Source organism: Diospyros lotus, unplaced genomic scaffold, assembly GCF_014633365.1.
Source record: "Diospyros lotus cultivar Yz01 unplaced genomic scaffold, ASM1463336v1 superscaf1, whole genome shotgun sequence".
NCBI lineage: Eukaryota > Viridiplantae > Streptophyta > Magnoliopsida > Ericales > Ebenaceae > Diospyros > Diospyros lotus.
Window position 1 is genome coordinate 456,270 of NW_026267104.1, and position 12,807 is coordinate 469,076.

At 31.3% G+C, this 12,807-nt stretch overlaps 2 long non-coding RNA genes across 2 annotated transcripts; both read left to right on the plus strand.

Annotated features, from left to right (window-relative positions):
• Positions 1 to 3,849: 3,849 nt before the first annotated feature.
• LOC127792782 (uncharacterized) lies at positions 3,850 to 5,258 on the plus strand. The gene is made up of 2 exons (XR_008021219.1): positions 3,850 to 4,201; positions 5,018 to 5,258. It is a non-coding gene; the product is annotated as an uncharacterized LOC127792782 (long non-coding RNA).
• A 2,454-nt stretch (positions 5,259 to 7,712) lies between these two features.
• On the plus strand, positions 7,713 to 10,113 carry LOC127793278 (uncharacterized). Its single transcript, XR_008021292.1, has 2 exons — positions 7,713 to 8,727; positions 9,571 to 10,113. It is a non-coding gene; the product is annotated as an uncharacterized LOC127793278 (long non-coding RNA).
• The last annotated feature ends 2,694 nt before the right edge of the window (positions 10,114 to 12,807 follow it).

Consider the following 12,807-nt stretch of genomic DNA (forward strand, 5'->3'; position numbering starts at 1 on the left):
TCTGCTTTTAGACTCGAAACTCAATTTAATAAAATATTATTTAAATTTTTATTTGTGATATTTTTATAACACTCATGTTATAATGTGTTATCTAGTATATTAACACACGTCTATCTTACTTTTAGTAAATAAAATTATAAAAATTAAATCATACAAAACCTAATAAAAAAAACTATGGAGATCTACTAAACTAATACGAATGCTTTTGCCACTTAAATTTATATTGTTGTCTCTATATTTTTATATTTTTTTGTGATTATTTAAATTTTTTCTTATTTTAATTACACTTAAAAGACTTCTATTTTTAAGATAATTTAATTCATGCAATTTGATATTTTTTGTGTTAATTTAATTTGTATATTTTAATGTATAAAAAAGAATAAAATAAGTTGAGTTTATTTAAATTTATATATATATTAAAATATAAAAATTTAATTAATTTAAATATATAAATAATAATGATATAATTAAAATAATAAAAAGTTAGCATAATCATATAAAAAATATTAAATATAAAGATTAAATTAATTTAAAAATAATTAAAATTTTAAATAATAATAAAGGAAAAAGGGGAAAGCTATGCTGAGGGTGGTAAAGCGTCGTAATTAGAGTGAATAAGAAGGTCAGATTTGAGCGGATGATCGGCCAGCTGCCATGTCACGTGACGAACACAATCAAGTGCCTGACAAGAGGAGCGAGGATCTAGCTACAGATCTTATACTGGTTCAGTCAAGTTGCCAATTAAAGTCCGCCGTACACGTGCTCCACCCATCCCCCCCCCCCCCCCCCCCCCACCTCTCATCTCATCTTTCTACTCGCCGCTGACACGTAATACAAATACATCAGTAAAAAGTATCGTACATATATTTATTTTTAAGAATTCAAATAGCATCTTCATTTCGTCTTAATATATATTCAATACTACGTTAAATATTCTATTTATTTTATTAAAAATATATTTAAACAGAATTTAACAGTTTATTTGATACTTTATATTAATTTATATGAAGTGTAAAATATTAATATAAAAATCACTATAAATATTAACTTAAATATTTAAATAATATTTCTAATAATTTTAACCATCAGAGTTGTCGAATCAAATGTAATCATATATATTTTGAATATTTTTAAATTTAAATAAATATAATAATAAATAAATGAATTAATGGTTGACAGAGTCGGTTAATTATTAGAGGTTAAAACTACAGTCGATACTACTCTCTCTATACAAGGAAGAAGGAAGTGATATATAATAATTAATTGAACAAAAAGGCACGGCGTGCGCACTTTAAAAATCTGGAGGGAATGCGATGGTAAGGATGGGATATAACGTGCGCCGAAGGGGTGGGCCACCCTAGCCGGCACTCGTCTTGTCGCATCAATACTCTATTTACCTGTCCCAGTACAATTATTTCATTCACGCCCCCACCTACTCCTATTTTTTTAATTTTAGAATACTGCCGACTTAGTTTGTGGGGCATAATGATTTTAAATAGTTTTTTGGCCTAATTTATATACAAATTCGTTACTTTGTATGTTTATTTTGAATTTATATATATTATTTATGAATTTTCAGTATTGTTCAATGAATTAACTTAATTTATATATATTATTGTATGTCTCGAACTTTATAAGAAAAAAAATAAGAGAAAATATAAATGTAAATGTAGAGCTTAATCATTTTCATTGTTTGGATCATCTCACGAACCACTTCTCTAAGTTTTGTTTTAGCTTTTGATATGTGTAATAAAAGTTGTACTGTCAAAAATAAAATATATTTATAATTTAAAATATCATTTAACGTAAAAAATTAACATTTATAATATTAACTCCTAATTATTAAATAGCTTATAATTTGAAGAATTATTTATTAGCATTTTGTTTAAATAAGTAAAAAATATATGGATAAGGTTGAATACTTTCTAAATTAATATATAAAATAGTCAATATAACATTAGAAAATATTTTAATATTTTAATGAGACTTATGTTATTTTTTTCTTTCAGATTATTTTTTCTTTCTATATGTTTCTTTCAGTTGGATGTCAAATAAATTTAATAAATGTAATAAAAATAATTTTATCTATAATATTTTTTATATTTTATTTTTTCAATCTATATATTAATTAAGAAACACTACTTAAATAATTTTAAAATTTTAAAAAAATTGATCCCCTAACTCAAAAAAATGAAAAAAATCTTATCGATTGAGCTACCATTTTAAGTAATATTTGTTAATTAAGATATATACTGAAAGAAAAAATATGCAAAATATCTTGAATAAAAGTATTTTTTATTGTATTATTAAATATATTTGAAAAAAATAATGTGAATTATTATTTTAGATTTTTTAGATAAATTATTTTGATGTAATTTTATCTTTGGATGATCACTCTTGCATGGTCTCTTATACTCGTATTCTCAATTATGTGAGGACAAATTAAATGTTAGGTTTTTGACTTCTGTATAGGGGATGAATCGAACTCACGATTCACTAGATTATACCAGCATATCACTCGCCCTTTTATTATTCGATGTATACTTAAAGATGATGTAATTTTATCTTATTTATTTTAATTAGCATAAATTAACTCATAATCACATCTAAACAATCGAGTTTTCATCGAACTCTTATGCGAAGTGTTTGATACTTTGTTACACTTGTTGAGTCCATAGACTTTCCACCAGGGTGAATATATAATCATGAATTTTAGAATTTTAGTTAAATTTGATAATTAATTATTTAAATTATATATAAACCTCCCCTCCCCCCCCCCCCGCCCCAAAAAAAGAAGGGTAAAAGACAAGCAAGCTGCATGAGACAGTAGACATGATCTGATGAGGCAGCAGCTCAGAAGCAGAGCACCATTGTAGAGCATGGACTTTAGATAGAGTTAGCAGTTTGCAGGCCAGAGGGGGGGAGAATTCCCGTGGGAGATGGGGTGAGAAGGGGAAGAGGCTTTCCTCATTCTATCAGATCGGTTGGACTTCTAAATGGCAATAATATATGCCCACAGATTGGTCAGTACTTCAATAAGATGCTGCATTCATTCCCAGTCAAACAAGTCTTAGAATATGAATCATGCTGGATTTATAATTATTTTATATATTTTAAATTATATAAAAAAATATTATGATTAAAATATTTTATGTTTCACATGTGTCTCTATGTACATCATGAAGAATCTTTTTATAATTGATACACTTTTATGTACCTCAAAAAATACATAAAAGTGTACCAATAACATTTTCTTTAGAATATATAGCACTTCTATTATATATTTAATATGTTATTTAAATATTAATTTATAAAATTTTAATAATATTTGATTAATTACTCCCAGCAAAATTATTTGACCAAATTTATATTTTGACCTTTGTATTTTTATTTTTTATAGTTATTAAACTTTTTTATTATTTTTATTATATTCTTAAATTTATATTTTTAAATCAATTTAATCATTGTATTTTGATAATTCTTTTGTATGATAATTTAATTTGTTAATTGTTTCAATTACATCTTTATATTTATATTTTTGTGCTAATTTAATCTTTCTATTTTAACACCACGTGTACTTTTTTATTTTATTTTATTTTTTTATACATAAAATTATAAGAATTAAATTAATTAAAAAATATTATTAAAATAATTTAAAAAATTGTTATAATATAAATATTAAATTAATTTAAAAATTAAATTTATGTAATTAAATAATAAAAAAAATTGAGTAAGTATAAATAACGTAAAAATATAACAATAAAATATAAATTTCGCTAAAATATTTCGTATAAATATACTTAAAAATATATTAATTCAGTTGATCCTCCAAACCCTAGCTTGCAAGGTGAACGTTACGAAGTGGTATTCAATGTTACCTGAAGGGAGCTACAAGTAATTTAACAGGCGGGAGAGAGAAAGAGAGAGTGAGAGAGTTGCCGACCAGTCCATCCAACCATCTTCCTATAAATCTCTCCAGCTGGCCTGTCTAAGTTATATCTTCTGCCCTAGTTATCTCTTTCTCCCGACTGCTAGCTAGGGTTTCACATCTGGTTGATGTGCCCTTCTATGGGTGAGAATGGTAGTTGAAATTACCCTCATCCCGTTGTCGTTCTCGTTAAAATTCTAGGGTATTGCCTTCTGCTTTTCCTCTCGCAAGTCTAGCTTGTGTAGTTCAGGTAATGGATCCAATGGTGTGAAGGTAAGCTTCATGATATATACCCCTGGTCATAGTTTATTAATGGCTGTGGCAGAACCATAAGGCGAATGGAGTGGAGCTCCTTGAAGTCCAATATTGGACCTTGCTGGGGAAGATGAAGCTGCCGATCTATGGATCCCTCAGCCCTATCACTCCCAAGCCTTCGCTTTGGATAGGCCTGTGGTTTCCATATGTCAGGAGCCTTATTGCCCTTTGCCTGATCTTGTTTTGGATTGAAGGGAGCTCTGCACCTCTCTCCTCTACTTCCTCTGCCCGCCAAAGCCTCCTTGCTCCCCATTTTTTTCCGTTCTTTTTTATTTTGATGCATCTGATGTTTCAGGTTTTTGCTCTTTCCAGTTATTGCATGTTTCTGCTCTCTATTCATGTTCAAAGCTAGGGTTTCTCTTTGGTAGCCATTTACATTAGTAGAATCAGTGTATTTCCACAGAATAAAGGCGTGATTCTATTTGGGTTTCCATAGATGGAAACACTGACCGCAAGCGTTGCTTCAATTTGTAAATCTTTCTGTTTCTGTGCGTCTTCTTTAATTATATGCAATCCTTTGCTCTCTCAATTGCATACGAATTCACTGTGATGCCTGCTTCGCCTTTTCTTTTACGAGAATCAACCGATATTATATTTGGGGGGTGTTCTGAGTAAGCTTAGTGGATATTTGTGGTCTAAACACGACCTTAGTTTTTTCCGAAATTTATGCTGCCGGAGAGCTTTAAATTTGTAAATCTTAAATTCCTTAACGTTCTATTTCGCTTTTTGATCTCTTGAGTTTGCGCCTGTGCTTCATCTTCATTACTTTTACAGGGACTGCCGGTTTGCTATGGCACTATGGCTCCATCTTGGGTTGACCGCCCTTGCGCGGCCCCCTCGCGTCCTCGATAACGCTACCGGGCTAGTGGGGATTTATGTATTTTGGCTTGTAAATTCATTTAGTCGGTCTTAAGTTCTTCCACAAGTTATGTATATTTGTATTATTACATGTAGGGTTTTGTAACCCACTCGATACGGTTTATCAAGTGAATTCACAGTTGACTTGTTCAATTTATTTGTTATTTGTGTTTGAAATTAAACACAATATAATGCTTACTTATCCATCTCAAATCTAACTCGTTGTATCTCTATTATATTATAAATAATTTATTCTTTTTATTTTTATTTTACTTTAAAAATTGTGCATCTTCCATTTTCTATATAGTTCATCTCACTCTATTTTTTATTTATGTTAATAAAATTTAATTCTATTTGTTTTATCTTTTTTATAATTTTTGGACATACAAAATTAATAATTAAATATATAAATTAGTATTTAAATGCAAAATATCATTATCTAACTCAAAAATAAATAAAAAAAATTCTCTAAAATCGGTCATACTTATGTCGGGCAATTTCTCCTATCGAACAAAGTGAAGTTCAATAAATTTTTGAGGAGATACAAAGACGGAGAGCACCCAAAGTGAATTTTGAGCAATTGACTTTTTTTATTTTGTCTTGATGAGTAATTTATATTCGCTTTAGAAATGGCTTTAGTGGAATAATGCAAGATAAATTGTAATTACAAGTTTAATTAATTTTAAGATAGTTTGGCCGGGGTGAAATTTAAGTTTATTGGAGCACTCGTTATTCTTTTTTTGAATTATTTAATTTAATTTATTTGTGTTAAAGAGTGACAATACAATCGAACGAGCTTGACTGGTCTAGTTTATAATTTGACTAAATTACAAGTTATTTGTACGAGATAATAGTTTGTAATAAGCCCAATAACAAATTTTAAAAATTCACATTTAAGCTCAAGGATTTTTGAACTTCTTTTTTGGTAGTTTTAAATTAAGTAAAATTATTTATTTAAATATCTAACAAGCAATGATAAGCGTTGCAGCTTTTTGCTGTCTTTTTAACTTTCACTTTCTTTTAGGTGTTTTTTTACTTCTTTTATGGTTTGATTATGTTAGCCGGTAAGGTTAGACGACCCTCTTTTTCAAGTGCGTTTTTAACTGTTTATTTGGCTGATTAGATTGGTCGGTAAAGTTAGATAAGTTAATGATGTGTTGTGAGTACATTTTGGGAGGATTGAAAATAGGGTCGGTTTTTGGATAAACATTTCTTTGAAACAAAGTTGGGAGTGGAGGAGACATTAAAGATAGAGATGGAGTTAAAGGGATGTTGAAAAGAGAGTGACTTAAAAGAGATGTTCAAAGGGTGATATAAGTTAACAATATCATCATTCCAATGCAAATGTCGTAAATTCCAGGGCTTCAATGTAATTGATTGTAAGTTTAAACTTGTGCGAAGACGAAGTTCATGTTGACGTTGGCCGTTCTTACCCTCATTTCGTTGCTTGGACGGCGCTTTTGTCTTAGCTGAGTACAATTAATTGTTTACATATCTACGTCCACTTGCCATCGCGCTTCAGCCAATCAGGTCATGCCACGGTGACACAGTGCTAGATTTCCTCGATTCTTCTCGTGGGATACTAGATTTCCTTTCCTTCCTTTCCCCCTCCAACCATCACAATTTACTTCGTCTCGACGGTGACAACTGGGGAGTGAAGCCGCGCCCAAACCATAATTGTTTTAGCATAATGGTACGATTTGAAAATAAGAAATTTATTATATAAAACATTCTGAATGTTCTTATATTGGTTATTAAAATTAATATAAAGATATGTTGAACATTTTATATTATGAAATTATTATTTAAGATTATATAATAGAACCAAACTGTATTATTCATCTTATATTTTATCTACTAAAACCCATTGCTTAAGGGAAGAGAATTTTAAATTAGCAAAAAGAAAGTGAATTTGAATTTAATATAATTACAGAAATATTAAAAATTAAGAACAGACATTGGGTTAGGTAAAAATGAACCCAACACTTAGTGGGTCAAATGATAATATAATATAAAACTTATCAATTCAAACAAATAATTTCGGCCAAATCTATTTGTTGTCTTTATACTTTCAAGTTTTTGTTGTGTGTAGTTATTTAATTTTTTTATTATTTTAAATATATTTTTAGATTTATATTTTAAAATTAAATTAATTTTTATACTTCAATTATTTTTATGTGGTAATTTAATTTTTTTTATTTTAATTATATCTATGTATTTATATTTTAAAATTAATTTAATCTTTGTATTTTGATGTATAAAAAAATTATACATTAAAATGTAAAGATTAAATTAAATTAAAAATATAAATATGAAAAAACTATTGAAATAAAAAAAAATTTAGATTATCATAAAAAAAGATTTAAAAGTATAAAATTTAAATTGATTCAAATATATAAGTATAAGAGTGTAATTAAAATAATAAAAAATTAATCAATTATAAGAAATAAACGTAAAAATATGTATTTGTCAAATAAATTCTAACTACAGTTGTAGTTTATAATCATTTCTTCTGTTCTATTATTGTTTTTTTGTTTTTGAGTATTTTCAGTAAAACCTTATTACATCCCATCTACTACCATCTTGACAGGGGCACTATTTGCAAGAGACTTTCCAGTTTCCATATTCTATCTCGTTGGAGGGAGATTTTAGGGTTAGTCTTCTCCTGCACAGTGAAAGTAATTTACACCGATGCATCCATGCATCTATGAACGGGAATATAGAAAGGCTTTTTGGGTAGTGGGTGGCACTGGCATGTGATCTTGAAAGACGAAAGAATCTTTGTAAATCTCACCATGACGCTTCCCCAAAACTTTTCAGCAAGGAAACAGTTGTTGCCGTCCCCTCAATCACACCCACCCATCCTCACCCACCATTAATATTTTCTTTCCTTTCATTGGACCTATAAATTTTCTTCTTTCCTTATCGTTAACCTAGACCTAAACGTCGCTTTTGCTTTTGCGCTCCCAGGCCGCCGTTACAGCTGGTTCATGGGTTTTCTTTTCAAGGGTTTGTCTTTTGGTTAAAGATGGGAAGGCTTCATGGGTTTCTGTTTTTTAACTTATTAAAGTTGACCCATCTACGGGGATTCTTGAATTTACGCTCGTTTTGTGCGGTGAAGTCCAAAATGGCGCCCGGATCTAGCATATTTATGGAAGTGGTTTTAGGGTTTCTTTGCAGTGGGTTGCTAGGGTTATGGGTCGTCGCTGTCTTCGGTAGTCCTCAAAGGAATCGGGTTTGTCTGGGGTTTACCCCATCGAACGTTGTTTTCTTCGATTTACCTAAGTGTTGTGTCTTCCAAGTCCAGAAGGGCCTCCAGATCTAGTGACGTTGGTGCACAATCTTGCATCATTACGTGGCGTCGTCTGTGGTGAGTTTGTCTTCCACCCGGAATGCAGAGCGCCCTTTGGAGTGTTAAAAGGGTTTGAATTCCACAGTCGCCTGAAAGAGGTCTCTTTTTGAGGACCCTGGTGGGGTGAGTGTATTTTGTACGTGTGCGATGTAGTCAAAATATTTAAATTAGGGTTCCGGGGAGTCGATTTCCTGAATTCTGTCGGTCGTACTGCGCCATTAGGGTTACGTAAGGTCTGGAAGAAGGAATACGGTCATGGCGTATGGGAGATCAGGTGAATCAGTTAGAGCTCCTTGAAGTCCAATAGAGGATCTAACAGGGAAAGATTGAGCTGCTGATCTATGGATCCCACAGCCCTATCAACACCTTCTAATTTCTGTGGTAGGCTTGTGGCTTCCATATACCAGGAGCTTCATTTCTCTTCGTTGGATCTTGTTTTGGATTGAAGGGAGCTCTACCCCTTTCTCTCTCTCTCTCTCGTCCCCTATTTAGTGTTTCCTTCTCTGTTCTTTTTTGCTTCTGCAAATCTTGGATGCTTCTGCAAGCTGTTCCTGCTCGATATGTGATTTGGAATCTAGATGTGGTCTTTGTTTTTTAGACTGATAGTTTCCATTTTTGACTGTTATATGTGCCGCCTTCTTAGAACTGATTTTTTGTTCCCTTTTGCTGGTTCTTGTTTGCTGGTTTTAATTTGAAGCATTAAAGTAACTCCACTTTGAAGTTCGTATGTTAGTAGATTTGATGTGTTTTCATTTCAATCTGAAAAGGATCGATGGTTTGGAACTTTGCATGGTCGAGTTTGAGGGAATGTAATGTATTGTGGCCGCTGGGACGAAGATGTAGCCCCAAAATACTTTTTTTTTAGATAACAAGGAATATGTTCATGTTTTTATTTTATTAATAAATTAAAGAATTTAAGACAGTACTTGTTATTCATTAAAAATAATTTTTGTAAATTTAAATAAAGTATATTACTGTTTGATCATCACCGATCACATTTCAGATTGAAAATATCAAATGCAGGTGTAACCCCTTTAAAAGGGGATCCAAACATTGTCTTAATGTTAGTTTTGAAAAGAATTTGCTTGTTTACTGTGGTTTTTGTTCTTGTTAAAAGGTTAGGAGCCGTACAAGACACTTTGGGTGAGGGTGAAGCTCTACCCCACAATCGACGGGCTGAGCCTGTGCTTCGAACTATCCGTCGGCCTTACTGTGCATTTTAGGCTTGGAAAAAAGAAGGGTGAAATTTGTGGCCCGCGAGGAGACAGGTGAAGACAACCACCTGTCTCGTGACAAGCGATACCGGAGATGTGTGCGCCTGCAGGACTTTAAAGTGTAGAAGATTGCGATGGGGACGACATATTGAGTTGGAGGCATCGAGATTCCCAGAGCTCTTACAAGATGGAGTAGGCAGGGGGGCATTGCGGAATTAGGTAGAGCAAGTTTGTCATTGGTGTGACTTTCCAGTGCTAAGGGCAGGCTGTTTGCCATGAGCATTTATCAAGTCCTAGAGGGTTTATCGATATATATAGTCATGTATCCAGTTATGTGTCTATTCAAGTGGCTTGTTTTGTATGAGTTATGTGCTTCACGCGTCAGGGAGAAGGCTGACCCTGATTGGCCAGCTTTGTGATAAGTGATATAAAAGTTAGTTTCTCAAGCTAGAGTTATGTGCTTGATGTTGTGATTGAAGATGTCACAGGTGGGTGTAACTTTCCAATATCCAGGGCCAAACCTCAATTTAGCATGCCTTTCAAAGATTCGATAAATATTAGAAAAAGTATTTGAGATTTTTATTGTGTTGCTTAAAATTATCTGACTATCTTTAAAATAGTAAATATGAGATTTTTGTATGAAAATTCATTTTATATTATAATTTTAAACTTATTTTAATATAGTTGTCTTTTTCATTTTAATCACCATAAATCTAAAAGTTTATGAGCCTAAATCTAAATGACTAATGGATATCTATTCTTATTACGTGAGTTAATACATTAATTTTTTTTATTAGTTTAAGTTATATTTGGGATGCTCTCTCTTGTGGGTGATTTTTGTCCATCGGTCTCATGATTTTTGACAGGTGGGAGATAAACTCTACATTGGGTGGTTTGAGTTAATCATAGTTTAGAATTAATTTTTATAATTTACTTTTGTCTTTGAACACTGTCTACTATAATTTAGAAATTAATTTGAATGTAGTGTTATTTCAACCAAAATACATTAAGCTAAAATAATATTTACTTATATTTTTAAATTACAAAAAATAAACGTATTGATGTCTTGCTAAAAAGGAGTATAAGAAAATTACATTTAGTATTCTTGATATTTACGATAACTATTAGAATTATTTGTGATGTTAGAAAAATTGTAGTCAGTATTGTTAAATGTTAATGTTACTTTAAGAGTGCTTAAATTAAATAGGTCAAATCTTTGACAAAAAATTGAATCAAATTAATTCAATAGAAAATTTAAAAATTAAATTGTTCAAAAAAATTTTTAAAAAATGTAAAGAATTTATAAAAATGAGATAATGAAGCGCAAAAATGATGTTTTTGATTTTTTTGGTTAATTCGATTATTTAGATTTTTTTTTAATTTTGAGGCTAAATTAAAAATATCAAATTTAAAAATTGAATTAAACCGTTAGCTAGTTTGGTTGGATTATTTTTGTTTTAATACTCTTTATTAATTAATGTTGCTTTATAAATTGTTTTATCATTAGTTTATTTTAATTAAATAATAAAAAAATTAAAATATTTTTATATATTTTCTCATTTCTCAATCTCTCAAAGCTTGTCCCGAACGTGCTAAGGTATAGGCCACGAATACCCGTGGGCCTCAAAGAGGAGGGTCTCAAAATTAATAATTAATTAAAATTTATTTTTTTATGTTTTGAGATTTAAAATTATTAATTTTATTTTATGATATTTTTTTTAAATTCATACTCTATTCTAGGAGTGTTCAAAAAAATCGACTAACCGCGAAAACTGGCCAAACCGAATCGCACCGCACCGAACCGGGCGATTTTTTTGGTGAGCGGTTCGGCACGGTTTAAAAAAATTGCAAACCGCACGGTTTGCGGTTTAAAAATTTGGCGGTTCGGTTTTAACCGAACCGCCCAAGTAAATTTTAATAATAAAATAAATAAAATATAAAATATAAAGGGCACATCTAATAACCCTAATCAGTTCCAAGTTCAAAGCCCTTCTATGTCTTCTCTCTCCCACTGCCCAACGTCGCATGCTTCCAACCCACCAAAGACTCAAGGGGATTTGCCGATTTGATATGGTTTCACCAAGGAGAAGCGGACAGAAGCAGCCTGAAACTAAACTCTTCTTTCGTTGCCTGGAAATCAACCGGCGGGAAGGCGCTGAGGAAGCAGCTAGCGACGAAGTCAGCGCCGACGACGGAAGGGGTGAAGAAGCCGCACAGGTTCCGACCAGGGACGGTGGCTTCGAATAACACTGCAAATTTCAAACTGTGGTTAGTACCTCACTCATTAATCATAGACCGAATCATGTGACTGATAATCTACAGATGTTTACAACAAATGTATACACAAAGAGAGAGAAAGAGATAGACTTGCCTGTTCACGAGAAGTAGTGTTTGTGCTTTGTTTACCAAAAGTTGTAATTGGGTTCTCAAATTCCTCCAGTTTTCGTTGTGGGTTTTAGATCACTTATCGCATGTATTTTCAATTGCTACTTTTAATTCTATTCTTTTGTCAATTATATGCGTTTCCCTTGGGTATTACGATAATACTTATATGTGGTGTTTCAATTTCAGTAGATTAAGAGAGAGGATCGGGTTGTACTTTCATGTGGGTGTACTTTCTGATCTGTTCTTCCGTTTTCTTCAGCTTTCTAGTTGAAAGATTAATGCAAGATCAGTCAATAATCTGTTTGTTAAGCAAGTATGATCAACATTGCAACAGACTGCAAAAATCACACTAGACCGCACCGCAATTGCGGTGCGGTTTGGTGTTGTTTTTGCGGACTAAACCAAACCGTGCGGTTTGGTATGTTGAAAATATTTTAAACTGCCCAAACCGCACCATGAACACCCCTACTCTATTCATTTTGTTATTTCATTTAAATGGGAAGATTCACCAACTCTTAAGTCTATGAATTATTTTTTAATAATAAATAATATATTATAAGATGTCATTTAAACTTAAGAAAGATATTAATTTCTTAAGTTCATGGATCATTTTCAATGTTAGATAATAAATAATGTGCTGTAAACTAGTAATACAATGAAAAAAATGACGATTATATTATTTTAGGGCAATAATTTGATAAAATGATTGGGAATCTAAACTTATATGGGTATTAAAGAAAAAAATAAAAATGAAT